Source organism: Narcine bancroftii, chromosome 5 (assembly GCF_036971445.1).
Source record: "Narcine bancroftii isolate sNarBan1 chromosome 5, sNarBan1.hap1, whole genome shotgun sequence".
In the NCBI taxonomy this organism is placed as follows: Eukaryota; Metazoa; Chordata; class Chondrichthyes; order Torpediniformes; family Narcinidae; genus Narcine; species Narcine bancroftii.
Window position 1 is genome coordinate 73,025,874 of NC_091473.1, and position 26,409 is coordinate 73,052,282.

The 26,409-nt window shown below is 40.9% G+C and overlaps 1 long non-coding RNA gene across 13 annotated transcripts in view; it reads right to left on the reverse strand.

Annotated features, from left to right (window-relative positions):
* Positions 1–26,092, reverse strand: part of LOC138762721 (uncharacterized) — a 34,567-nt gene extending 8,475 nt beyond the window's left edge. Inside the window, exons 1-5 of one of the 13 annotated variants that reach the window (XR_011357082.1) lie at positions 26,009–26,083; positions 15,849–16,016; positions 12,747–12,841; positions 1,410–1,457; positions 1,133–1,201 (exon numbers count right to left, since the gene is read on the reverse strand). This is a non-coding gene — a long non-coding RNA (uncharacterized lncRNA). Of the gene's footprint in view, positions 1–1,132; positions 1,202–1,409; positions 1,458–7,818; positions 7,974–12,746; positions 12,842–15,848; positions 16,017–16,808; positions 16,919–21,644; positions 21,850–21,869; positions 21,969–26,008 lie in introns of those variants that run through there. The other 12 variants (XR_011357084.1, XR_011357086.1, XR_011357081.1 and 9 more) reach the window with 12 other exon arrangements.
* Between the last annotated feature and the right edge of the window lie 317 nt (positions 26,093–26,409).

The following is a 26,409-nucleotide window of genomic DNA, read 5'->3' on the forward strand; positions in this document are numbered from 1 at the left end:
ACAAGCCAAGGATGTACCAGGTGAATGATAGGGCACTGGGGAGTGTGGTAGAACAGAGTGACCATGGAATAAAGTTACATAATTCCCTGAAAGTGGCATCACAAGTGGATAGGGTTATAAAGAGAGTTTTTGGCATATTGGCCTTCATAAATAAAAGCTGGGATGTTATGGTAAAGTTGTACAAGACACTGGTGAGGCTAAATTTGGAGTTATGTGTGCAATTTTGGTCACCCAGCTAAAGGAAAGATATCAATAAGATAGAAAGAGTTCAAAGAAGATTTAATAGGATGCTGTCTGGACATCAGGAATTGAGTTATAGGGAAAGGGTAAACAAGTTAGGACTTTATTCCCTGGGGCGTAGAAAAATTAGGGGAGATTTGATAGAGATATTTAAAGTTATGAGTGGGATAGACAGAATTAATGTAAATAAGTTTTTTTCCACTGAGGGTAGGTGAAATACAAACCAGAGGAGATGGGTTAAAGATGAAATGGGAAAAGTTTAATGGGAACATAAGGGGAAACATCTTCAGGTGGGAGTATGGAATGAGCAGACAGCTGAAGTGGTGAATGTGGGCTCAATTTGGATAATTTGGAAAGGTACATTGATGGAATAGGTATGGAAGGCTATGGACTGGATGCAGATCAGTGGGACTGGGCAAAAACAAATGTTTTGGCAGAGACTAGGAGAGCCAAAGTGGGCTGTTTCTGTGCTGTAATGTTCTATGGTTTTACAAATAACTTGCTGGAATACAATGGTAATATATTGACAAACAGACTCCTCCATTCCAGCTCTAGTCCTTCATATAAAAATTCCCATTACAAATTATTTTGTACTATTTTAAGCCAAAATACCTTTCCAGCAGTTTGCTTGTAATAGCTGCATTCCGAGATCTTTGAATGCAGGACTGCTAATACTGGTTTGCATTAATCAAGTTTAGAAAACATTTGAACTTGAAATTCATAAAGAAAGGAAAACTATAGAATTAAGTAGTCAATAACACATACCAAAGAACATGCAAGATCATCATGTTTGCTCTCTAGGGCAACAAAATATTTGCAGAGTAAAATTTTGGCCAGAGTGCGATGCCCACAAAAGTAGGCGGCATTACAATTAAAATACAAGTAAGCAAACCTGTGTATTTGGGTATTCTGTCTGCACTTCATCTATTCAGACAAAAGGCTTCTATCTCTGAAACAAAGGCTAATAATACATTTGTCAATTAGTAATTCAGCTCCTTCCATCATAAATTATGCACATTGTGTTAAATACTAAATCACCTAGGAATAGTTTGAATAAAAGACTAATGAACACTGTCCTTCAAGTGCAATTACAGAAAAGTTTTGCATTGCTTCACCACAATCTGTTAGATGTAATATCTTTTATTCACTATTAAAAAAGGCATTCTCACTTCATTGTTCCAATATTTCATTCCAAGTTAAAACATGAACGATATTGCCTGTAAAAACCAAAGAACATAATCACAATAATTTTCTTTTCAAATTTCTCTATGTACTTCACATACAGAGAATGTTTCTGTTATTAGATGACTTATTATGAAAATAATTACAAGGCAACTTGCACACCATAATACAAAGAAAGCAGCAAACACCTAAAAGTAATGTCAATAACCAATGAAATTGTGAATGCATCAAAACAGGCTTGAACATTTCTTCAATGATTACCTAACTCCATGACATCTAGAATCTTTTAAATTAAAAAAAAATTAGACATACAGCACCGTAACAGGCCAATTTAGCTCTACATGTCCGTGCTGCCCAATTTACACCCCATTAACCTACACACTGGAGAAAACACACACAGACTCAGGTAGAATGTCCAAACTCCTTACAGACAGTGTGGGATTCGAACCTAGGTCCAGGCCCAATCGCTGGCACTGTAAAGGCATCACGCTAACTGCTACGCCAATCATGCCATGACTTATGTTTGTGGGAAGGCTTGCTTGTGCTGCTATGGGTGGGGGAGAGGGATGGTTTAAATTAGATTTTCAGGGGGATGGGAACTAGAGTGCCAGAGCAGATAGAGGAATGTGAAAAATTGCATGCACTGGGTTGTATGTGGTGGAAAATGTTCTCAGGTGCATCTATTTTAAAAAAAATATTTTATTTTAAAATTTGAACCACACATGCATACAATAAATTCAGATGTAATAATATATTTAATATTAAATACATGATATTAAATACCCTCCACCCCCTACAGACCCCAGAAAAGATAAAAGATAAAAGAAAGTGTTAAGATAGAAAAAAAGAGAGAAAGAAAGGAATAAAAATAAGAGTGGATTGATGAAAGTGTTAAAACCCATCTGGTATAAAATTCAGATCTATTTTATCATTAATGGGGTTCCATGCAGGTCTTAAAGTCTAAGAAGAACATTTAGAAAGAAAAAAATTAAAAGTCTAATCCTATTTTTTGTGGACATGGGTGCCAAATTTGTAAAAATAAAATATCATACTTATTTCCTCAAATTATATGTAATTTTCTCAAGGGAAACACAACTGTGCATTTCTGCACTCCATTATTCCAAACTTAGGTGTAAATCAGATTTCCAAGCAACTGCAATACATTTTCTGGCCACTGCAAATGCAATTTTAGCAAATTCTATCTTGTATTTAGTTAATTTCAATTTAGGTCTTATCCCTATAATGTTACTTGATAAAATTAATTCTGGATTTTGTGTAAATTGGACTCCTGTAACTTGTTCTAAAAATGTTCCCAATTCCTGCCAGAAGTGTCTTACTTTATCACAAGACCATGTTGAATGTAAAAAAGTTCCCACCTCTTCTCCACATCTAAAACACTGATCTAATAAATCTGATTTCAATTTATTTAATTTTTGTGGTGTGAGGTATAACTGATTTTAAAAAAATTATATTGTACTGTGACAAAATATATAGATATGTTTTTGGAAGATAACTTGGGAAAGGTTTTTTAGTGTAGGCCACATAGAAACACTTTAAAAAAGATCTTATTTAAAATACTGGAGCACATGCTAGACATGTCAGGGCCTCAGAGCCTTTGCAAAAGCTTTGGAGAGTGCCCAAGAGACTTCACTAATGGATTGTTGTTTACAAAAAGGCAACAGATGAAAGAGCTTGTTGGAGCCACATTCTGTCTGCAGTGGAACTTGCTGTTCTAAGAGTGTCATGTGGTTTTTCAAGCAGAGAGAGTCAAGCAGGCTTTCTCTCAGAGAGAGAGAGAGAGAGAGAGAGAGAGAGAGAGAGAGAGAGATGGTGATCACTTCTACAGTATTACAGTCAGCAACAGCAGCTGGAACAGGAATAACTGGCAAGCTTGTGGAAACCCCCATTTGAAGACAGTTTGTGAGTTCTTAGTTCAGCCTGGTCAAAGCCCTTGTGGTTCATGCAAGAGGACTGGCTGTCTAATATTTCACTTGAAATAAGAGAAACAAGAAGGAACTCTGAGATGACCTGATAGAAAGAGGTTATCATCTGGGGAACCCTGAGGGGACAAGTTTCTTTGGCAAGACACTGAAGTGGCTGGGTGTCCAGTGTACAACAAATCTCTCTCTGAAAATTGACAAGAACCTTCCTGAGCGGTAAACATTTACCTTTCAAGCACCAAAGCCTGGTGAACTTTATGAATATTAAATTTTGTGCACAGTTTAATGAGAAGTGAGTTTGGACTGTGAATCAAATAACTTTTCTGCACTTACACACACATTACATACATGTGCACTTAAAATTAGAAGGAGGTTAAGTCAGGTTAGTTAAATCCATAGTGATCAGTTAAAGCGCGATTCTGTTTTCATGTTTAAACATAATTAAAAGCAACTTTTGTTTAAGTAACCATGTGTCTTGGTGAATATCTATTGCTGCTGGGTTTTGGGGACCTTTGGGCTTGTAACAGTACCATTCTATATCTTACATTTATTGTAGTAGTCATATAATCTCAACATAAATCAGACGAATTCTTCTCATCTATTATTACATTTAAATCTGACTCCCATCTATGTCTATATTTATGAATCCCCAGTTTAGGGGTCCCCATTTGGAGTAAATGATAAAGTGCCAAAATAGATTTCTCTGTATTGCCCTTTCTTATTAGAGTGCTACACTATCGCTACACTTTGGTATATACATTGTTGGACCCAGCTTATACCTTAAATATGCTCTTATTTGAAAATAGCAAAATATCATACTATTAAGAATACAATATTTATTCCAAAGTTGCTCAAATGACATCAATTGCCTGTGCTCATAAGAGTCTTCAATGTATCTGATCCCTTTATGAGACCAAATTTTATAAATTTGATTATCTAATGCAGTGGTTCTCAACTTTTCTTTCTACTCTGTATTCCCAATGCCATAGGTGCTTTGTGTTTAGTAAGGGATTGCTTAAGGTGGTATGTGGTTTGAAAGAAAATGGTTGAAAACCACTGTTTTAATCATGCCCAATTAACTCGTTATGTGCATGGTTTCATAACTCCAAATGAAATGGGCCAATGACAATTTTTCTCAAGCAAAATATTTCAGTAACAGTTGGGTCTAAAGCAGTGATTCTCAATTTTCCCTTCCCTCTCACATACTACCTTAAACAATCCCTTACTAATCGCAGAGCACCAATGGCATACTGATTACTTAAAGTGGTATGTGAGTGGAATGAAAAAGGTTGAGAACCACTGCTATAGAGGTCAATCCACAGGACCATAAAAGTGTGACCCTAACCCTAACCCTCTCATGGGCTGAACAATGGCAGACGGAATTTAATTCAGACGAGTATGAGGTGTTGTATTTTGGAAGGACAAACTAAGAAAGGACATACATGTACGGCACTGCCGTGTGTGATAGAACTGAGGGATCTGAGAATACAGATGCATAATTCATTGAAAGTGGTGTCACAGATGGATAGGTTTGTAAAGAGAACTTTTGGCATATTGGTCTTCATAACTCAAAGTATTGAGTAAAGGAGTTGGAATGTTATGTAATGTTGTATAAGACATTGGTGAGGCCAAATTTGGAGTAATGTTTGCAGTTTTGGTCACCTAACTACAAGAAAGATATCAATGAGATGGAAAGAGTGCAGAAAAGATTTGCCAGGCTGTTGTGTGAACTTCAGGAACTGAGTTACTGGGAAAGATAAATGGGTTAGGATTTTATTCCCTGTGTCATAGAAGAATGAGGGGTGAATTGATAGAGTTATTTACAATTATGATGGGGATAGACAGATTAAATGTAGGTAGGCTTTGTTTTCTACTGCGGCTATGTGAGATACAAACCAGAGTAGATGGATTAAGAGTGGAAGGGGAGATGTTTAAGGGGAACATGAGAGGGAACTTCTTCACACAAAGAGTGGTGTGAGTGTGGAACGGGTTGGTCGCAGAAGTGGTGAATGTGGGCTTAATTTTAACATATAAGAAGAATTTGGACAGGTACGTGGATGGGAGAGGTATGAAGAGCTATGCACTGGGTGCATAGATGTCTGTTTCTGTTCTGTAATGTTCAATGGTTCTATGGCCACTGCCCCAATATCGGTGCAGTTAGAATTCCTTCTTTCTCAGAGTTTGAAGGTTGTGGCCTTAAGTCCCATCTAGTGACCTGGCCACGTAGACTTAGCAAGCATGCTAGCATATCCCACTGGTGCCACAGATAGTTTCCTTTGTGTGAAATCTTAAACCAGGCCCTAAGAGTTCTCTCAGGGAACTGCAAAAGATTCCATGGAATGCCTTTGAAGTTGAAAGGATGATCTTGGGACAACATTTGCATTCATGTCAAATATTGCAGGCAGGATACTTGCTGCAGATCCATTCAACTCCCACACCCAGTAGATAATTATTTCCTACATGTAGCAAGTGGACGTGGAATTAGAAGTAGACAAATGTCACATGAATCCCAACAACTGCTGCACAGTTATAATTTCAAACAAACGTACATTTTTATTAAATTAATTATCACTGTTCTGCCCAATATTCACCTCTCTGTAAATATTACTAGAAAAAAGACTGTTTCATGCTTATTACAATCTTGTGTGTTGGATGAATAATTTATTTATTGGTTGAAAGCAAGAGATATGGCTGACTTTTTGAAAGGTGCCATATAAATGCACATTGCACTCAATCTCCAAATGTTTACTGTGTTGACAGTGAATCCAGGCTACAATATATAACACACAGACTTACAAGATTCAAAATCTGTTCGGTTTCACCTGCTGCTCAGAATCCAAAAAACCTGAACTTGAAATAACATCCAGTCACGATGGATGAAAGATGCCCAGGGAACAAGTGTAATTATAACACATGATTTCACTGTTTCACATGGAGCTGAGAAACAATGAAAGCCCAGGGAAGGAAATGGAAGCCGTCATTTCTCCAGGTTTGACCATGGTGGGAGATATCTTTTCAGCACTGATTTATTCTCTCTGTGAGGTACATTGAAGAGGATAAAATTCTCAATTTCAAACTCAATGATGATGCTAACCATCAGCCTCAAACTGTACAGAAAACATTCAGTTGAAATCTGCCCCAAGTTCCTCAGGTTCAACATACAAATTTTGAACAAATATGGCCAGTAATGTGCTTGCAATACTCAGACCCATTCACTTCTCTACTATGTTATCTGTAAATTATAGAATCACATTTTTTTTCTTTTGTAGATGATCAGGATATTTTAATGGGGATTCTCTCCACCCACAAGGCGATTGATACGGTGTACATCAAAACTCAGGATTATAAGTTCGTTTAATATTTATCATTGGATTGCACAAGCACAACCCGACAAAAAAGCATTTTCCTCGGTGCAAAACATGCAAACGCACAACCAGACATAATACACATACAGACAAGCAATACTGATGCAGGACAAATTTACATCAATACTGTTTCATAAATAGTAGATACTCAGATAGTTAGTGTGAGTAGTTCATTCAGCCTTCTCACTCCCCCTGGGAACAACTGTTTCTCAGCTTGATGGTGCCGACTCTGATACTCCAAAATCTCTTTTCCAACAGGAGCAGTTGTAAGATGCTGTGCGTGAGTGGTTGGAAGACCCCAGTGATCCTCTCTGCCACTCAGTCAGTGCCACGAGATTGTATTTATTGAGACCTGTTACTGTCACCCTCTTTGGTACTCAGATGATGATGGTTGTCTTGAAACCCTCAGGGACAACAGACTGCTGCAGTGAGGTGTTGAAGATGTCCATAAGGACCTCCTTCAGTTGGTCTGCACAGTTCTTCAGTACCCAATCAGGTACATTGTCTGGTCCTGCTGCCTTGGCCATGGCTATGAAGGGGGCCCATTCATCAGGGGGACACAGAGCTTTCTTCGGCATCATTCTTTATTCTCATTGAACCGTGCATAGAAAATATTCAGTCTGCCCTTACGGGAGGTGTCATTCTCTTTAACTCACAAGGTTGTCTTATTTGTTATGGTCTTGATCCCATGCCACAGGAGCTTTGTGTCCCTGGTGTCACACAGCTGTCTATGGATCTTCAGTGCTTTGTCTTCTGGAGTTCATTGGAGGGTTCAGCCCTGGCTGATCTTGTCTCCTGTCCTGAAGGCTTTACTGGTATCTAGGATCATCGGAACTGGACACCCGCCATGGTTCATAATCTTCCGGATTTCAGAATCATTTGAAAATGGCAGACCCTTTAAGCAAATGCAATTTTTTAAAATTGCACAAAACAGGTTAAAAGAATTTAGATAAATAAAGACCATAAAATACCATAAAATCACTAGTATGTTTTTTTTATTTTAAAGTAAAACTTCAAAATAAAACTGGCTTAGATCCCCATCCCCACAGTCCCTATCGTCCCCGTCTCTGTCACTGTCCCCGCCCTCTTACCTTCGGTAGAAAGGTGTCTTTTGGCCCTGAGCATCCGGTGGGAGAGAAGCAGGCTGCAGCTGATGGCTGGCTCAATGCAGGAGCAATGGCTGTCTTCCTTACCCATAATCCTCCTTGTAGCTTGATCCGCTCTGGTGCTGGCTGAGTGGTTTCATCTGTGTTGGGGATTAATGGTAATGAAGTCGGCCATTGCTCTCGCTTGGAGCTGTCACTAGCCGTCACATGAATGAACTCTGTGCTCAGCTGCACAGCAGCCCTGCTGTCATGACGGGAGTTAGATGTGGGGTGGGCGACAGGTAGACAGCTGGGGTGGTGGGATGACAAACCAATAACCAGGGGTGGGCGATGGATGGATGGTCGGGGGCTTACAGCAAGGCAATTGGGTGTTTTTAAGACTGAAAAAAGTGTTGGTGTTTGGAGATTGCCAGTGTTCAGCTTCCCGGATAAAAGTTTAGGCAAGTGTATCAAAAGCTCTGAGAAGTGCCTGGACCTCTGCATCCAACCATGGTTAGACCTGGCATTTTATCTCAGTGACATCCTCAATGCACTTGAACACAGTCACTGTGTTCATGAACTCCTAGATGTTTACATGACCGTTGTCGCTGGCTACCTCCTTGAAACCACTCCAGTCTGTGGCCTCAAAGAATTCTATGCCAAACTCTCAGTGTTCCTTGATGTAAATATGATCACAGAATCCAATATTAAAACGCTCCTGTATTTACTCTGGGAAGTCTGCTCTCAGATGTTGTGCTGGGTCTGTGAACCTTAGTGGCGATTCTAGGATTAAAAAGTAGTAGTAAAGTTCAATTTTTAAAATTATTTTTACTTTGTTTAATGATTTTAATTATTTAACTGATTTTAGTTGATTTTAAAAATATTTAGTTATGTTCAAAACTGTTTATTTTGTAATAACTTTAATTAATTCCAACTATCAGAGATATTTGGAGTTTTGACAGCTGGCAAAACCGGACGTAGAGCTGTCAAAGGCTTTCAGGTGCAAAGGTTTTCCATCATGTGGTTTAAGGCCCTGCTGCTACTGAAGGCCCTTTTGCTGGATCCTGGGATGGCTCCAGTCAGCAATATATGTTCTGCATTCCTGGATTAGGTGTGACAGATCAAAGCTAAGGAAATTCAGGGCAAAGTTTTCAGAGTGGTTTGCGCAAAGCAATGACAGTACAAGCGAGTTGGGTTCAAATCTAGCGCTGTCTTTAAGGAGTTTGGACCTTCTCCCTGTGACCTACTTGGGTTTCCTCTGGGTGCTCTCGTTTCCAATTTTTTAAAGTTTAATTTTTGAATGGTAGAAGCTGATTTTGGCCACTGTATAGCCCAATTACACCCAATTAACCTACAACCCCGTATGTTTTTGGAGAGTGGGAGGAAACCGGAGCACCTGGGGATAATCCATGCAGGTCATAGGGAGGTCATTGCAAACTCTTTACAGACAGTGCTGAATTTGACCCCTGGTTGCTGTTATGTTATGTTAAACCATTACAGCCACTCAGTCATCAAAAACATGGGGCTTTTAGGTGAATTTGGCCAGCATTGGCTTGTGGGTTGGGATTGCCTTTTGCCATATTGTAATTCTAAATTAGAATTTAAAAAATAAATGAACAGTGAAGAACTGTTATTGAGAGATGTAGCAAGGAAACAAGCCATTCAGCCCACCACTAATTCTACCCAATCCCGTTTTATTCTTGCTACATTCCCGTCAACTCCCCCAAAGATTCTAACATTTACATCAGTGCTAATTTATGGTGGCCAATTCATCCAATTGCCTGTGTATCTTTGGGAATAGGAGGAAGCTGGAACAGACAGCAGAAATACATGCAGTCACAGGGAGTGTAGGATTGAAGCCAGCATCACTGGTGCTGTGAAGCAGCAGCTCTCACTGCTGTGCCACTCTGTCACCATAATTCATTGGCTGCAGCCCAGATCAGCCATGAGTTCTTTACTAATTTTTCAGTGTTCATTCTGTTTTCGCTTTGGAGCTTATTGGTGTGATGTGAACATGCGTCTATAATCTGCCCATGTCCTGGGGTACAGTCAGTTTTGAAATTGCTGAACAAATTCAAATAAGTGAGTAGTTGAGCAGGCCTGAATGTCTGCCTGTGAACCTTCAAAGACAAATTGATCTCATCAGTATGTGCAGTGTTACAGTTTGTTAATGCTATGCCCTTCCATAAAGTGTAATGGTAGTTGGTGCCACTTATCGTATGAAGTACTTTCGACTTTTCTGTATTTCCAAATACCTCTGCAGTTTTAAATTCATCCTCAAAATAAGCCAGGTTTGCGTGTTCTGTTCTGTAATTCACAGTGCAAGTTACAATCCTTATTTATAAAGTAAGATTTGTGTGAATTCTAAGCTAACCAGCGTATTTAGTGAGAAGTAGCCCTCAATTGAGGTTTCTCAGGAGGCAGTTATGCTTGGCAGAGCTTGGTCTCTGCCACAAGAGCAACAGGAGAACAAAAATCCTAGCTGATCTGGTCATGGGCTTAATTCCACCTACCTGCCTTTCCCCCATAACACATAATTCCCCCAGTGTGTAAAAATCTGTTTCACTCTGCCTTAACTTTATTTAATGAGGCAGTCTGTACTGCTTCCTTGTGTAATAAAAGCAATTCCTCCACATCTCCGTCCTTAACCTACTTCCTCAAATCTTGAGGCTATGTCCCAGAGTTCTAGTCTCACCTACCAATGGACACAACTACCATGCCTCTATCATGTCAAGCCTTTCATAATTTTGTATGTTTCTTGCAGACCCCTCTCATTTTCTGGATTCCAGCGAATATTGCCCTCAACCTCTCCTCACATGCTAAACCCCCTCCTCCCTGGAATGACCACTTCCAAAGCCAGTGCATCTTTTCTCAAGAAAGGAGACCAGAACAGTGGGCAACTTTGCAGCTTCAAGGTCCTGTGTTCTCTCCTGACCTCTGATACTTTCTGTGTGAAGTTTGTTTACCCTGTGTTGTCAAAGGATCCTTTTGGGTACTCCATTTTCCTCCCACATCCTAAAAAGATGGATAGGTGGGTTAATTAGCCTCTGTAAATTGTCCCAGTGTAGGTGGGGGTCAGGATTGATTGGAATTTGAAAAGAGCTTTAGGGAAAGTTAATGTGGGAATGGGTTTGCTCAGTGGCCCAAACTTAATGGACTGAATAGACTCCTTCTCTCTCTCTCTTTGGCTTGGCTTCGCGGATGAAGATTTATGGAGGGGGTAAATGTCCACGTCAGCTGCAGGCTCGTTTGTGGCTGACAAGTCCGATGCGGGACAGGCAGACACGGTTGCAGCGGTTGCAGGGGAAAATTGGTTGGTTGGGGTTGGGTGTTGGGTTTTTCCTCCTTTGCCTTTTGTCAGTGAGGTGGGCTCTGTGGTCTTCTTCAAAGGAGGTTGCTGCCCGCCAAACTGTGAGGCGCCAAGATGCATGGTTTGAGGCGATATCAGCCCACTGGCAGTGGTCAATGTGGCAGGCACCAAGAGATATCTTTAGGCAGTCCTTGTACCTTTTCTTTGGTGCACCTCTGTCACGGTGGCCAGTGGAGAGCTCACCATATAACTCCTTCTAGGAAGTAGGGAAATACGGATTGATGTGGATTGATATTGTGTTTTTTAAAATCAGTTTAATCTCACAAAGCATGTTGCAATGCAAGGTGTGGACCTGGAAAGCATCATCAAATCATGCAGCCAAGTGCCAATTAATCATCACCCATTCAGAAGTAGAATGAACTCCATTAATGAACTAAAGTGGGATCTATGGTTTGTGGCTTTGATTTGATATGGAGATGATTTAAGTCCCATTCAAAAGATGAGCAGAACATTCATATTAAAAATTCAGCATAATGGAGAGAGAGTTCTGCATTGTTAGAGGTGAGGATACCATCTGACAGATATAATACTAATCAAAAGTTTGCAAACCACACAACCATTTTGAATCACAGGATTGCATTCTGGCCAACATTCATCCTGCAACCAACTTCAATTACATGAAATACCTGTGCACCTTTGCTGATTGTAGCCTTTACTGTGAGTGGGTAGGTTGCTTGATCACCTGCATTACTGGAACAAAGATATTCCAGCATTGGGAAGTACTTAGGGTTGAAGTGAAACATGAAAATCTGTGAACACTGTGATTGTAGTCAAAACTTTCTTTCCCTAGCTATTAATTCAGATGCCAGCTTTTTTATTCCTACCTTGAGCAAGGGCTCAAACCTGAAACGAAGGTAATATATCTTTACCTCCAATGGACGCTGTGAGTTCCTCCAACATTTTTGTGTTTCGAGGGGTTAGCCCACCTCACAGATACAAACCTATCTTAGGATGTGCGTGAAACTCTTGCCAATCTATTTAGAGTTATAGAATCAAACAGCATGGGGACTGGTTCCTTATCCAATTGCATCCACGCTAACCAAACACCCATTAATTCATATTCACCACATTCTGATCAGTTCTTCCCAAATTTTGCCACACACCTGTACAGTCGGGGCAATTTACAATGCCAATTAACCAACTGACCCATCTATCTGAAGAAAACCAGAGCACACAGTCAAAAGGAGCGTGTGCAAACTCTGCCCAGACAGCACCAGAGGTTAGAGTCGAACCCATGTTGCTGGAGGTGTGAGGCACCAGTTTTGCTATCTCTGTAACTGTGCTGTCCCATGCTCCACACTTACTGCTATTTGTTTTCCCTCAGTTTTACACAACTTGAGTGAGTTTTAAATGCAGCTAATTTATTTTAATCTCTCTCCATTGAGCTGGAAGATTCAATCCCATTCCAGACACTTAATAAAACCAAGCAGAGGTTCAACTATTGTGCTGGACTGAGTAAGTGTTGCTTCTCAGATCAGATGATGAACTGAGATCTTGCTTTCTCAGGCAGGCGTTTTTGACCCCATTGCGTTATTTGCAGAAGAGCAAGAAACAATGTCCTTACCTATCACTCAACCTTATTGTAGCAGATTGTCCCTGTTTTAACTATATGGTCCTTGATGAAAGATGCATTTTGCAAGCAGGATTCCTATATTACAACTGTGAAGAGATTTCAAAAGAGTTTAATGGCTTAAAGAGTTTTGTATGTCATCAAAGAGATGGGGAAAGGCACAATGTAACTTCAAGAAAATAAATTATAAATGCCCAGGTCAGGTGGCACTTGCAGAGAGGAACAAACTCAATGTTTCAGGTCGATGAAGTGTAAAGTCCAGACCAGCTGAGAATTCCAGCAATTTCAGTGAGCCAGCTCCTGCTCAATGAGTAATTGCCTGTTTTTGTCTGTAACCTATTATGTAAAAATGCTTGATGGATTAAATTTTGGATGTTAAAGGTAATGAGGAATATGGACAGTGCAGGAAAATGGCATTGAGGTAAAAGGATGGTCTAGGTCAGATTGAATAGCCACCTCCTGTTTGTTCTGTTCCAAGGTGGAAAGAGTCAGGCTCAACCAAATTGACCCCAGAGAAGGACAGACCTTTACATGCTGCAGCAGTGCAGAGTTCATAAAGAAGCAGAGATAAGACTGGGCTTGAAGAGGCCTAAATGAGGAGAGAGTGCTATAGAATGAAATGGGGAATTGAGCAAGCTTCAGATATGAGTGAGTGGTGACTCAGGGCCCCATGTTTGAGGGAGGATTGATAGGTTGGTGGGTAGTATGAATGGAATGGTGGGTTGGTATGTGAATGTTGTATCAGTGAATGGTACCTGGGCTTTGAGTGATCAGGGCTTGGGAGTTGGGAGGTTGGTGGATGGTGTAGGGTGGAAGGAAGATTGTTGGCCGTGGAAAGACTTTGGAGATTGGGAAGGCCGGAGATGTTGAGATGGGAGATGGGGGACTGTTATGTGATTGGGTGAGCATGGGTTTTATGTGGGAGTGAAGTTGTTCAAGGGGAGAGATTTTGGGTTATTGATGAGATTGGGAGCCCAGTGAGAGTTAGGAGCTGGTCAGGAATGAATGGTGGTATTGTGGTGGGGATTGTTGAAGAGTGTAGAATGGAAGGCACAGTTGTTAGTTAAATATACATTGAAGGCACCTGCAAGAGAGAGGCTCCCAGGAGCAACACCATTAAAGGCAATGTTTGGAGGAACAGGACAATGTGCAAATAAAGTCATCATTATTGGTGCACCTGGGGGGAAAAAGTTGCTGTTCTGCACAACATTTATTTGCACCAGGGAGTACCTGGAAGTGCCAGCAACTCGGATTTGAGTCCGGCACTGTTTTATAAAGAGTTTTTACATTCTTACCATGAGTTTTCTCTGGATGCTCTAGCTTCCTGCCCCCTTCCAAAATGTGTGGGGTAGATAGTTAAATTTGGATTGAATTGGGCACCAATGGCTAGAAGACCTTCTACTGTGAGCCAGAAGGCCTTCTACTGTGCTCTATCACTGAAATTTAAATTTAACAAAATTAAACTTTGAAGTCATTGCAATGACATTCCACTCCGGGGAATGACAGTTTTCATATTTGTAGTATTGACTCAAGGTGTGAAATCCAATGAAGGGACTGTCTCAGTCCAGGCGCCTGGCTGCATTCGCACAATGGCTCCAACAACTGGTGAGTCCCTGTCCCAAAGTTCACTCATTGTCAGTTTCTGAATGTTTTTGATGCTTATAAAAACTGACAGACACTTGAGGCCTATTCAAATAATTGATCAAAAGAACTAACACATTATATTTTAGCAAAACACAAAAAGCTGCAGATGTTGGAATCTTGACAAATAAATGCTGGAGGAACTCAACAAATCAGACTGTGCACGTGGGTGGACATGGCCCGTCAATGTTTTGGGTTGGGACCCTTTATCAAAACAGAACAAGATATATGTAATATCACCTCCTTTTCTTTAGTCTTGATAAAGAGTCCCAGCCTGAAATGTTGACTGTCCATTTCTACCCATGGATGCTGTCTGACCAGCTGAGTTCCTTCAGAAATTCTTTTACTTCATTAGATTTTTACATATGAAAAAGTATGTTCTTGTACCACAGATACATTTTTAAAAATGGAATTTAAACTAAATAATAAAAAGTAAATATTTTTATTGACAGCTGGTGTTTCTGCTTGTAGGGCTGTTGGACTGATACCAGGTTTATCCTGCGCATGTTCAGTGGAAAAGATCCCTGCCTGAGACCTGGGAAAGGTTTGCTCTGCTCAATCTGTCAGGACAGCTGTGGCCAGTGGTGACACAGTGCCAGATCCTGTTGTTTGCTGTGCAATGCCGATGTTTGAAACAAGGTCTTCCATGAACAGACGTTGGGTGCTCCCAGCATTGGGTGAGGTAGAGATCTGGACAAAGTTACAAATTGCATGTATGTTTGCTTGTCGAGATCTATACAAGATGAACAAAAAAACAAAACAATAAAGGAATCATACAGTGTGTAGGGCGCATGTGCTTTTGTATGTGTGGTGGAGTGAGTTGATTTCCTGTGTATGTATGTGTGTAAGGATGGAGAGGTTCCTGTGTGCAGGAGTGTGTCTGCACAAGTGTGCATGTATATGTGATTGTGGGTTTATGGGATTATATTCGCTTGAACTAGATGAATGTGCATGGATGAATGTGAGTATGGCCTGTGTGTGTGTGTGTGTGTGTGTGTGTGTGTGTGTGTGTGTGTGTGTGTGTGTGTGTGTGTGTGTGTGTGTGTGTATCTGTGTTTTCTGTCTATTTGTGTGCATTTATCCTTTCCAGTACAGCTCTGGTCCAAAATCACTGTTCTCTGCACATTCAACAAATCCCTTTGGGGAGAATCAGGAAACATTAACAGACTGTAATTGGTGAGAAAACTGACCTTGAAATGGAGTTTTATTTTGAAAGCTGTGTGTGTGGGGAGTGGGTTAGAATGTAATAATGTAATGGTTATCGTTATAAAAACATTATTGCAATAGGAGCAAACAGCAATCAGAGTTAAATGCCCAATAAAAAAAATTGATGTTGGTGTAATATTTTCTTCATTTAGATTGGAGACAAGTTTTAAATGCATCAAGTAATGAAACTGTGGGTGAAAGTTAAGGTCGATCGAAGTAATTTTTAAAAAATGTTCTGATATGACTTACATTGTGTGGACAAGAGATTCCTGAATGAAAATATCTTTCACCAAATATTTTTCCTGGGTCCTTGTGCAATCCACATTGATATTAAAAAAAACCTTTCTTCTTCCCATTTCTGGAAAGGTCAGTGATCGTGATGTTTTAAATGTTTTGCTCCTAATCTTATGCAGTAGCCTATAAATAGATTAAATCAGTTTTTATTATTTAAAGGATTACTGAAGACAAATGTTAACACTGTCCATAAAAAATGGTTTAATTTTGCCATTGAGGCAGACATAATAGTAATTTCATAATGTTTTCAATTGGTAAGTTATATTAAAAAGAACAGTTCATAAATGCACAAAATGAAAATTATTATTGAAAATTCAAGCAAGCATGGTGACATTTTCAATAAATCCTAAATTTCTTTCATGGCATTAAAATTACATGATATAGAATATTTACTCCAAAATTAGAAATCTCCATCTCCTTGAATTTAGAGCCACTCCACTTCTGTGTAATTTATTGGATATACTTTGCTTTGGTACATTTTATGTGTTGAGTGCCATTTAAAACTGAATCTTTTACTGTGGTTGTACAATTTGCCATGTTTTTAAGTTAAACAGTCAGCTACTCTGTATTTTCCTTTACATATAGATGAATGAGATTAAGGGTATTATGTGTCTTGGATCATGGGCCAGACCCACTTCAACTCATTACAGTGATATCTATTTCATGTATAATGTAAGTAAATTAGGACAGAAAAAAAGGTGAAATTGGTAATTAGGACAGAAAAAAAGGTGAAATTGGTAAATATGTTAATCCATTTTATAAAAAGCAAGGAGAAACATCTGCAGGAATGAAAATGATCTTGCAAAGCAGTTACACTTGACAAAAATACACTGCAATTTAATTTGTTAGATGTTAGTGCTATATCAATGTTATAAATAGAATTTTCACAGTCAGCAGTTTGATATGAAAACATACCTTCGATTGTGAGGCTGCTTTTTCAACGCTTGTCAATTTTTTCATGTCAGGTCAATCTCATCACCAAAACCAAACTTTTGACTTTGAAGTCCTTACTTCTGCAAACTTCTCTGCACACATTTTAAATTTAGACATACAGCACAATAACAGGCCCTTCTGGGCCATGCATTCATATCCCCCAAATACACCAATTAATCTACAATCCCATATTGTACATTTTTGTAGGACGGGAGAAAACCAGAGCACCCGGAGGAAACCCTCGCAGACATGGGGAGAACGGGTAAATTCTTTACAGATAGAGCTGGATTAGAACTTGGTCACCGGGACGGTAATAGCATTGAGCTGCCTGCTACATGTTCTTATTTATTTAGCATGCAGGCAGTAGAAATAGTGTGCTTCGCCTTGTGAAATGCTTCAGGCAGTAAAATGCTCTGATGTTCTGCTGAACTATTTTACAGAACATAGGGTGATCACAGTTCAAGACTTGCTTTAAATGAAACATGTAATCATGTTCCAGTGAAGCTTAGATGTAGCAATCAACATATTATGGGTGAAATTCTTTCAACTAGGTGCATTATCTAAGGCCTAAATTTTGTGCAGTCAGTTCTCAATATTTTATTTCATGGCAGTATCTCCCATCTTGACTGCCTCCCCTTCCCTTAGGCTCCAGAACTCTGGCATCAATTATACCACTGACCAGCCCTGCTTGCAATGTGGGTAAGGTTTAGAAGCAAAGCCCCATCAGTGTTTTGTTTTACTGGTCCTGCACTGCAAACCACTGGCAGATCGTCCCTATGTCTTTCTTGACCTTACATTCAGATCACAAGAGATTCAACTATTTGTTTTCGTGTCTGCTGGTCTGTTTCAGATATTTTTTCTCTCTTTGCTGTTTTTATTTTCAACTAAGGAAACCTGCATGAAATATGAATATTTATGCAATTAATGCTGCTGTTTATAACCAAGGCTGTTTATTTAACTGTATAAGCACATTTTTGTGTTTGAGCTGTATTTCTATTTGTTACTTCACCCATGTCCTGAACATGCACATTATTGCCATGGCGGTATATTTTTTTGGGAGGGCTGTAATAGCGTGAACTAAGCTGTGTTTGGTTGGCAACAATACCTTGCACTGTACCATCTTAGTGGAAAGATGTAATTTTGTCTTGTGCATTTTTAACACTAACTCATGATATAAAGGTTGCAACATTTTTTAGAAGTAATCTAGTCACCATATAAAAATGAAGTAATTATTGTACCCTGGCAGTTAATTTCAGGGAGGCAGGTTACAAAACCTGAACTTAACATTGCTAAGGAAGTCATTTTTTATATGATAAATATCAGTCACAAAACTGCACTTAAACTGTCCTTGGTTGGTTGTGGAGATTATTGAGCTGCTATAGTGTTACATGGCTAATTCCAGAGTTTTCACCCTGTGAAATGATCACAAGCCACACCCACGAAAACTGCCATTGTGAGCACCGGCTCATAGGATTCCTGTCTCAGCCAACATGTTTCCGCAAGCTGCACATTATATATCAAAGAGTCGCATGTGGCTCGTGAACCATGGTTTGGCCACCCCGATGTAGGCCATCCATCCATGCATGACTGAGATGGTGCTGCCCTGTCTGAGGAATGGTCAGCTAGGAAGGCCAACTGGGGCCAGGGATTTGGTTTTTACTCAATTTCAGTCGGATAGTCGAAGAACACATTATCTTCCTTTTTTTAACAAGTTGCAAACTAGGGTGGCATGGTTAGCCTGGAGGTTAGCGCAACACCTTTACAGCACCAGTGATTGGGACCAGGGAGAGGTTTGTATTTTCTCTCCATGTCGGCATGGGTTTTCCCTGGGAGCTCCAGTTTCCTCCCACCATTTGAATCATACTGGGGGTGTAGGTTAATTGGGTGTAAATTGGGTGGCATGGACTCATGGGCTGAAAGGGCCTGTTATCGTGCTGTATGTCTAAATTTAAAAAAAAAATGCACATTAAGGTCCTATTACAGCAATGTTAACCTGAGATTGAGCACCTGACCAGCTTTTGATGCACTCCCATTTCCTGGAAGCATCACAGATACAAATCATGATTTTTATTTGTACTTCAGACTTGAAATTGAATCATAGAACTTGGAAAAGTAGAGCATCTGTGGCCCTCTTGTCTGTGCTGAACTCAATGCCCAAGTTAAACTGCACATAATCCATATTCCACTATTCTCTTCATCTTCAGTCTTTCAGTTTAAGCCTCTCAAACATTTCCACCAGTACTCCTTGCAGCCCATTCTGGGCACCTCCCATTCTCTGTGCAAAAAAAATATTGCTCCACTTAACTCCCCACTCTCTCTTTATATCCCTGTCCTCTAGCATGTGACTTTTTAAAAAATCCTGTCTACCCTATCAAATGCCACTTGTCATTTTATAAATCTCTTTCTGGTTATCCTTCAGCCTCCTTTGTTTGTTCAACCTCTCTCCATAACTCATAACTATTCACCTTGTCCATATCCTGGAAAACCTCTTTTGTACCCTTTAGAAAGTTCCACATCCTTCCTGTACTGGAGTGACCAGAATTGCCCACAGTATTCCCAGTACAGCCTAACCAAACTTTTATATAGTGGCACCATGACTTCTATACAATGCTCCTCCCAATGAAGGCAAATATACGATATGTTTCACTTTCAAGGATCTGCAAACTGGAACTCCCAGATCACTCTGTACATCAATGGTCTGAAGAACCCAACCATTAACTGTACATATATTTCTCTATCATTTGATCTCCTAAAGTACAACACCTCATACTTGTTCAGATTAAACTCCATCTGTCATTTCTCTGCCCTTATCTGTAAATTATCTACAGCCTAATTGCATTCTTGTTATTCCTCTACACTGTCTACAACTCCATCAACCTTAATGTAATCTGAAAACTTATCAAACAACCCACCAGCATTTTTACCCAAATAATTTAAGTATATCACAAATAACATGAGTCCCAACACCAATCCCTACAGGACACAGGCCTCCATCCTGAATAACTGCCTTTCATCACTATCCCCTATCTTCTATGGGCCAGCTAATTCTGAATCCAAATTATCAATTCACCACGTACATTTTGAATTAGCCTACCACAAGACATCTCGTCAAAGGACTTACTAAAATTCCTGTAGACTAGATCCAATGTCCTTCCCTCCTCAACCACTTCAGTCAACTCTCAAAAATCTCAATACAATCTATAAGACATTACCTGTCCCTCACAAAGCCATGCTGACTGTCCCTGATATGACCATGCCTTTCAAAATGTATCCTTTCTGATAGTTTCCATTGGTGTAAAGAACACCAGCCTATAATTTCCTGGATTATCACTATTTCACTTCTTGATCAATGGTACAACATTGCCTGTTCTCCAGTCCTCCAGGACCTTGCCTTTTGCCAGTGAGGATACAATGTCAAGGTCCCAGCAATCTCCTCCCTTTCCTCTTTCAATAATGCAACATATCCTATTAGGCCCTGGGAAGTTATCCTCCTTAATACTCTTCAAACAACCTAGCACCATCTCTTTCTTAATCTCAGAATGCCTTCTCACAATAGTATTCTCCACACTATGGCTCATATCACCATCCTCCTTGGTAAATACTGATGCAAAAGCACTCATTTAATACCTCTCCCACTCCTTTGATTCCAAACATAAATTCTTTCCTTTGAACTTGAGTGGTCCTATCCTTTCTTGTTCTAATCCAAGTATAAAATGCCTTGGGGGGTTTCTTTACTCCTGCTCACCTACCTAATGCCTTGTTTGAGCTCTTCCTTGCAATCTTTGTATTCACCCAGTGCCTGCCTTTGCATATGCTTCCATTTATATTTTGATGAGATTCATGACCTCTCTCATCATCCAAGATTCATACCTTATACCATTACTGTTTTTCCTCCTGAAGGATCATGCCCAGTTTACTTTGGGAAGTTTCAGCAACATTTAATTGCTTTTTCTCCTGGGATTAAATTGTTATTTCATGGAGAAATATTCAGCACATTTGGCCTACGCTCATTAGGTTGGAGGACAAGTGAGGTGATATGTTTGATTCTGATTGGCTAGATAATGAGTGGTTATTTCCTCAGGAGGTTTGCTGAAACTAGGGGACATAGTTTCAGGATGAAGGGTTGCCAAATTAAAACAGAGAGGATGTGAAATTTCCTCTCAAAGTCAGTCATGAATATTTGGAGATGTTTGTTCCTGAAAACTGTGGAGGTTGAATCACTGAATATATTAAGACCAAGAGAGAGAAATTTTGGACTAAAGTTGAATGAAAGATTCATCTTTAGTCCAAGAAGAAAAATCAAGTCGAGGACAAGATCAGTTCATCCAGGATCTTGCTGAATGGCATATGCCTTATTGCCCTGTAGTGGTCATGTACTGTAAGGTAAAACATCATGAGATGGGAATGTGTAGGGAGTTACCCTGTACAAGGCTGTAACAAGAAGGGGAGGTGTCCTTGTACTCCTGTTAGGTAAAACATCATGAGATGGGAATGTACAGGGCTGTAACAAGATGTAAATGCATCCTTGTACTTACAAGATAAGAGAGACATTAATGGATTGAGAGGCAGGAAGCTAGCAGGGAAAGGATAGCAACAGTTTTAGTCATTGGACAAGTAATGATATGATGATGTTCTAAGCATGTATCCAAGGGTATAAAAAATCACCATTTTGCTGATAACGGCAGAATGCATTCTCCGACTAACATGTTTAGTCGCAAGTGTTACAATCCGGTAATAAAGAACAAAGAACCCTGATTTCGACTCAGCCTGGTGTTTGTCTCACTCATTCATGAACAAAGCAGACCTAACAGTACTTACACAGGCCTAGAGTCGAGCTGGTCACTGCTCGTGATGAAACATGCACGCGTGAGCCAGTTGCCGCTGATAACTCATCCAAGGCAATGTGCGAGAAATGTAACACACATGTGCAGGGCAGAACGGGAATTTGAACAGGGCAGATTTACACACATGCACAAGGTCTAGGGAGAAGGAGGTGTATGTGAAGAGAATAATAAAATGTTGATACTGTGGTGACCCACTTACCAGCAAGCAAACTGGTTTCCAAAATGGCAGACGTGCTATGGAAAACGCAGGAAATTGACCTGCATCCAACACAGGTTTTTAATCTGGGCTGATGATGTCACTGATTATGTCACTTTCGGTCCATGTGACAGAAGCAGTGATGTATATAAGCCCAGTATGCAAGCCTGGAGGTGTCAGTCTTGCACTAGACTCCACAGCGAGTACATCAACTTCCCAGTGTATACATCAACTTGACAACACTGTACAGCAGTTCCACAACATGTACCCTATGCCTATGCTCTATGATGCTATGCTCTATGCTCTACTGATATCTATGCTTCTATGCTCAGTATAGAATAGTTCACTACATTGGTGACCCCAATGGTTCAAACGATATTTGGACCCCAACATGAAAATTTTTCTTCAATGCATGCCATGGCTCTGAAACTGCCAACGTTTTGGACTTTGCAGCCACATACATGGTTTGACCAAGTGGAAGCCCAGTTCCAGTTGAGGTAGATAACATCTGATTCCACATGGTACTACTATGTAGCGAGAGCCCTGGATCAAGAGACGGCATGCCGAGTTTCCAGTTTCTGCAGCAGTCTCTGGAGGAGGGCAAGTAGATGGCGCTCAAGAGTCTGCTCATCCATACCTTTGGCCTCTTAACTTCACTTGGATAGCTTGGGATACAGGACCCCTTCTACACTCATGAATGAAATGCTGGCACTAGCGGAAGGGCATAGGCCCTGCCTCATGTTTGAGCTGACTTTCTTGGAGGAGTTGCCAGAAGTTATCACATGCTGCTGGTTGATGAGAATTTCAGTGATCTATGGAGAGTTGCGGCCTGTGCTGACATTCTATGGTGGGATAAGCAAGAAAGTGTGACATCCATAGGACAGGTCACCAGATCCCACTCACAGCAGCAGGACTGTGCAACTCCAACATTAGATCGGCAGCAGGGTGGATCAAATCTGTTGTCAGACCACTAGTTGGCCAGGAAACAACAGGACGAATATAGCACCCATTGGTGTTTCTATCATCAATAATCGGGTGCAAAAGCTCACCACTGCCAACTTCCCTGTGCATTTCAGGGAAACGTCAGGGCCAACCATCACTAATGACTCCAGTGGATGGCTATCAAGACAGCTTTTATATGTTTGGGATAGACAATTGGCTAGCATTTCTTAGTGGATACAGAGGCTGACATCAGCGTGCTTCACCCTTCAGGGCATGACACATGTAACAGAAAACCCAGGCCATCAATGAAAGCTGCAATCGACAGTATGATCCAGACATTTGGCATGAGAAGGATCCTGCTTCAGTTTGGTGATGCTAAATTCATGTGGACCTTCACATTGGTTGTGGTTGCACATCCGCTACTGGGAGCAAATTTTCTCAGAGCACATGGCTGCTGGTTCATCTTGAGGGACGAAAGACACTTTCAAGATCTTCACCCTAGGAGAAGCCAAGCTGCCAGCCCTGCATTTGGACTCCATTAATCTTTCTGAGAATGAATTTGCCAGGTTGTTGGTGGAATTCTCCACAATAATCATGCCATAATTCACTTCAGTGATGGCAAAAATGGGGTGCAGCAACACATACCAACCAAAGGGACACTGCTGCATGTTTGAGCTCACAGGCTCCCTCCAGATAAACTTCATCTGGCCAAAAAAGTTTGAAATGATGCAGACATGGGTATTGTACAACAGTCCGATAGCTCCTGGTCCTCCACATTGTACTCAAGACCACAGACGGATGGAGATCCTGTGGTTTATTACTGCAGGTTGAACAAGATTACTGCACTGGATCACTACACGATACCGCATTTACAGGACTTTGCATCCAACCTGCAGAGAGCCTGCATCTTTTCCAAGGTGGACCTGATCCAGGGGTATCATCAGATCCCGGTCTACACGGATGACATTCCAAAAATAGCTATTATTACACACTTAGACCATTTTGAATTCAGAAGGATGCCTTTTGGGCTCTAGAATGCCACTCAGACTTTCAAAGGTTTAATGGACAGAGTGGGACGTGATCTGGACTTTACCTTCATATACCTAGATGACATAGTTATCACTAGCCACAGTCGACAGGAACATCTGGCGCACCTGTGCAAGCCTTTCACTCATTTGTATGAGTTTGGGCTGACCATCAACCCGAACAAGTGTCAATTCGGGTTAGCGACCATTGACTTTCTGGGCCATAGAATTGACAAGCCTCTACCGGCAAAATTCGAGGTGATCCGGGCATTCGCTAAACCCAACACAGTTAAAGGACTCCAGGAGTTTGTTGGAATGGTGAACATTTATCACCAGTTTCTACCATTAGTGACTCGCATCATGCACCTCCTCTTCGCCCTGGTGTCAGACAAGGCAAGGGATGTCACTTGGGATGAAGACTCATCAGCAGCATTTGAGAACATCAAGGAACCACTGGCTAATGCAACATTGCTGGTCCATCCAAGAATGGATGTCCCAACAGCCCTGTCAGTGGATGCATCCAGTACAGCAGTAGGAAGGGTGTTCAGCAGTACATTGATGGGCATTGGAAACCATTAGCTTTCTTTAGCAAGCACCTAAGACCACCAGAACTTGAGTACAGTGATTTTGATCAAGATTTGTTGGCACTGTACCTAGCTATCAGACATTTTAAGTACTTTCTAGAAGGCAGGCATTTCATGGCTTTTATGGACCAGAGCTGCTTACATTTGTCTTCATTAAGGTATCAGATTCATGGTTGGCTCATCCACAGAGACATTTATCAAATATTTCTGAGTTCACGATGGCCATTGACAACATCTCATGAAAGACCAACGTAGTGGCAGATTGCTATCTCACCTGGCCATTCAATCCATGCAAACTTTAGCCCAAGGGGTGGACTATGTTGGGCTCATGAAAGCACAATAGACAGATGAAGAAATTCTATGTTATGGAACGAGACTTGAACCTCCAGCTGGAAGAAATTCCGATAGGCCCGGGGGAGATCAAGCTCCTGTTTGACGTTCAATCATTACGGTGGCCTGGAGATTCCAGGTATTTGATGTGGTACATGGGTTGGCACATACATCGATCAGAATGATTATTTGGATGGTAGCCAACAGATTTGTGTGTAATGGCCTTCAAAGACAGGTCAGCAATTGGGTGAAGATATGCACTCGTTGCTGGACATCCAAAGACCAATAACACTTGAAATCCCTACTTCAATCTTTTGAGCCAACATATCGGAGGTTTGACCTCGTACAGTTGGATGTTCTAGGCCCCTTTCTGGTGTTGCATGCTTCCCATTTTCTTCTCATTATAGTGGATCAGGCCACAAGATGGCCAGAGGTGGTTCCACTGGCAGAGATGACTACTAACACTTGAGCCAGGGCCCTCATTTCCACTTGGATAGCACATTGTGATCTGCCAGCATACATCACATCTGAAAGGGGTACCCAATTGATGTCAAACCCATGATCAGCAATGGGCACCCTGCTTGGAATCAAATTGCACCACACAACTGCATACCATCCACAATCCAACACACTCGTAGAAAGGTTCTACAGGCATTTGAAATTGGCCCTTATAGCACATCTGCAGGGATCTAACTGGGTTGACGAATTGCCATGGGTACTCTTGGGCATACGAACGACACCTAAGGACGATATAGGTGCTTCATCGGCAGAGCTGGTCTACGGCACATCCCTGATGGTTCCAGGACAATTTTTATCAGACTTACGAGGATGGGAGGAGATGCTTGCAGTGGTCCTAAGCAAGTTCCGTGAGAAGCTTGGTTCTTTAGCACCCATACCAACATCTCTACATGATCAGACCAGGTCCTATAAACACCAGAACAGCAGGACTGCAAGTATGTTTTCGTACAGAAAGGAGCACACTAAGCACCATTCCAGCATCTGTATAAAGGTCCCTTTGAGGTACTAAGGAGCAATGGTTCAACATACATCTTTGACATTGGAGGTAAAGAGGAAGCTTCTGCAATTGACCGCCTCAAACCTTCCCATCTGGATCTGGACAGACCAGTTTTGGTTCAGGTGCCTTGGCGAAGAGGAAAGCCACCCAAACATAAAAATGTACAGACTTTGGTGGTCCGCAGCGGGATTGCCTGTTCTTGTGGGGGGTGGGGGGGGGGGGGGATGTCATGTGGTGACCACTTACCAGAAAGTGAACTGGCTCCCAAAAACGGGAAATTGACCTGCATCCAACACAGCTTTTCATCTGGGCTGATGACATCACCGATGAGTCACTTTCTGCATATGTGACAGAAGAAGTGATGTATATAAGCCCAGCATGCAAGCCTGGAGGTGTCAGTCTTGCACTAGACTCCATGGTGTGTACATCAATTTTCCAGCATAAACATCAACTCAACAATGTGTACAGTGATTCCACAATGTGTGCAACAATTCCACAATGTGTACGCCGATGTCTATAGTAGCTCAACATAGAATACTTTGCTACAATACCATTATTTTTGTACTGAAGAATGGGTGTGTGTGTTATTTGTATTGGTTTTTGTAACGTCCATCTGGCAGTCCCCACAGCTTTTTCTATTTCTTATT